The sequence below is a fragment of the Vitis riparia genome, chromosome 9, assembly GCF_004353265.1.
Source record: "Vitis riparia cultivar Riparia Gloire de Montpellier isolate 1030 chromosome 9, EGFV_Vit.rip_1.0, whole genome shotgun sequence".
Lineage (NCBI taxonomy): Eukaryota > Viridiplantae > Streptophyta > Magnoliopsida > Vitales > Vitaceae > Vitis > Vitis riparia.
Window position 1 is genome coordinate 10,976,826 of NC_048439.1, and position 2,824 is coordinate 10,979,649.

A 2,824-nucleotide genomic window follows, 5' to 3' on the forward strand; every position below is an offset into this window, starting at 1 on the left:
CTAACTTTGTTACTTGACTTACATGTGTGGTATGGGAGCAGTGCCCAGCGAGGGAAAATCTGGAGATCTTTGAAGTCAATCGTCTCAAAAGAAGATGGAGATAGAAGCCTATGACAGTGATGGGTTGATTCTTTATTGACTTTCTGGCTCCAACTTTTCCACCTCTCTTTTCTTTAAAGATAAATTAATTTAATTTTTCTTCAACTAAAATGGGAAAATAAAAGGTTCACTTAGGAGGACTATTGATATAAAGAAGTTTTCTTCAACTAAAATGGGAAAATAAAAGGTTCACTTAGGAGGACTATTGATATAAAGAAGTTTGGACTTTCTTATTTAGTTCGTTAGAGAATATAAAAGAGTGTTGAATAGAATAGAAAATAATTTAAATTTTAGGGTTTATTATACTTTACCTTTAATTTGTAGCGTGTTTTGCACATTATCTCTTTAAGTTCAAAATCGAATAATGTATTTTTCATCCTTTATAATTGCATGTAATGCAAGTTTTTTGAGAGACAATGTTATTTTATTTTTGGACGGAAAGGCATGTGCACTTTGCACAACTGAAGGCAAAATAGTCATTTTCTTTTTAAGTAAAGACAAAAGGGTTATTGTCACTTTAAAACCCTAAACTCCAACACCTCTTCTTCCTCGTTGATCATTTCTCCCTGTTGTTGTTGCTGAATCCCCAACTTGAAGCCCTAGAATCCCAAGGAAGCTAATGCAAGGCTTTTATCTCTCCACTATATTCACATCTCTCATCTCTTTGCTTTATCTCTCTGAAAACCCTAATTTGGAGTCGTTGTTAGATTTTTCAATTCGATATGTATAATTTTCTTAATTTAAAATCATGGTTGTGTGGATTGATGTTTTTTTTTATTATTATTATTGAATTGCTTGTTTCAGATGTGAGTGTGTTGATTGATTAGGGAATTCATCGACTTTTAAAAGAGGTGAGATTAGATTCTCTACATGTTGGTTTGAATTGTTTTTTGTTTTGGATTGGATTTTGATAATGTTATGTTTGGTTGCGAAGAAAAAAGTGAGGTTATGAGAGGGAAAGATGATTTTGTGAATTTAGGTTAGGTTTTGAATTTTTTGTGCTCAACTTAGTTGAATGATTGTATGAGTTTTTATTTGAGTTTGTTGTTGTTGTGTGTGTGTGTGTGTGTGTGTTTTTTTTTTTTTTTTTTTTTCTGAAAATCGTAAGAGAAAATCTTATTAGATTTCAAATTTGATTGTTTTTTTTCATTTCTTTTGGTAAATTCCAATTATGATTTGAAAATTGGATGAATTAAAGCTAGATTTAGATATATGGGATTAAAACTTTGGTGGGTTTTCAAATTATTTTTATTGAATTCATATTTTGCTGAATTGAAGAAATAGAGTTCCGATACGGATGCCACTTTGCATCCATCTCCAGTTGCTATGAATTCAAATGAATTTGATGCTTGACTGAACAAGCTACTGAGCTCTTGTTAAAAAGACCCTAGTTTAACACCTGAGGAGACTATAAAAGCATCAAGATTAGCTGTCAAAGTTATAGTTAAGGTAGTTAGGGTTATTGCTTAAGAGAATGCTGTAATTATAAAAAGAAAATGACATTTTTGTCCTTGATCACGTGAAAAGCACATGCGTTTTTCTGTCAAAAAATGTAACACTATCACCTAAAAATATACATTGTATGTAATTATAAAGAATGAAGGGCATATTGCTCAATTTTAAACTTGAGGGAGCAATGTGCAAAACACGCTATAGGTTAAGAGGGTAAAGTGTAATAAACCCTAAAATTTATTATCAAAGCAGAGACAAAGAAAATATGTGCTTATATATATTATCGATTTACAATAGGAAAAGATTTGAAGCTAATTCTTCACTAAAATGTTGAATCAAATAAAGAATTAGTTTTTTTTTATTAGTGATAGTTATATAAAGAAGAGGAAAGAATAAGAGGTATGTTCAACATTGGATAAGGGAGAACCTAGATCAATATAGAAGAAAGTTTTAGCGCTATATAAATATGAATTTCTCTTAATTAAGTAGATACATTTTAAAGTCGTGAAGATCCCTTCGGGTCCAAAGAGGACAATATGTATAGTATTTTTTGGAGAAAAACTTAATAGATGATTATTCTAAAAATATTTTAGAAAAAACATTTTTATTATAAACACTTTAAATAAAACATTGTCAAATGCATTTTAAGTTTGATAAAAAAATGTGAGGGAAATAAAATAAAGAGAAAAAATAGGTGGAAATGAGTAAGACAAAAATAAAAAATAAATTTCAATTAATAATTTATTTTTATATTTTACTTTAAACTCATTTCACTTCTTTAACTTGTTAATATACAAATTAAATAATTTTAAAATATATAATTTCTTTTACTAATTTTAATTATATTTAATTTAATTTTTTTATAATAAAATTAAACATGAAAAAATCATTTTTTTTAAATTTTTTTTCTTTCCTTAGTACTTTATAGGACCAACCATAATATTAGCCGTTTAGGAAAATATATCTCATTAAAACCTCATTTGAAAAAAGATATAATGAAGAAAAAAATGTTACAACATGCTTATAAATCTTAGGGAGATCTTTATCAATTAAGATTGTCATGTTAAACATTAAAAATTAAATGAGATAAAACGGGTGTTTGCTTTTTTTGTTGAATAAAAAAAGTTAAAATATTTAGTTTTTTTCTATTTCCTTATAAGGATGATACAAATTCCAATTGATTGAACCTAATTCTAATTATTTTATTTTGAAGTAAAGATATCCACCGGGAGTTCATCAAGAAGTACTGGATTCTCTTTTAGATAGACCCTGA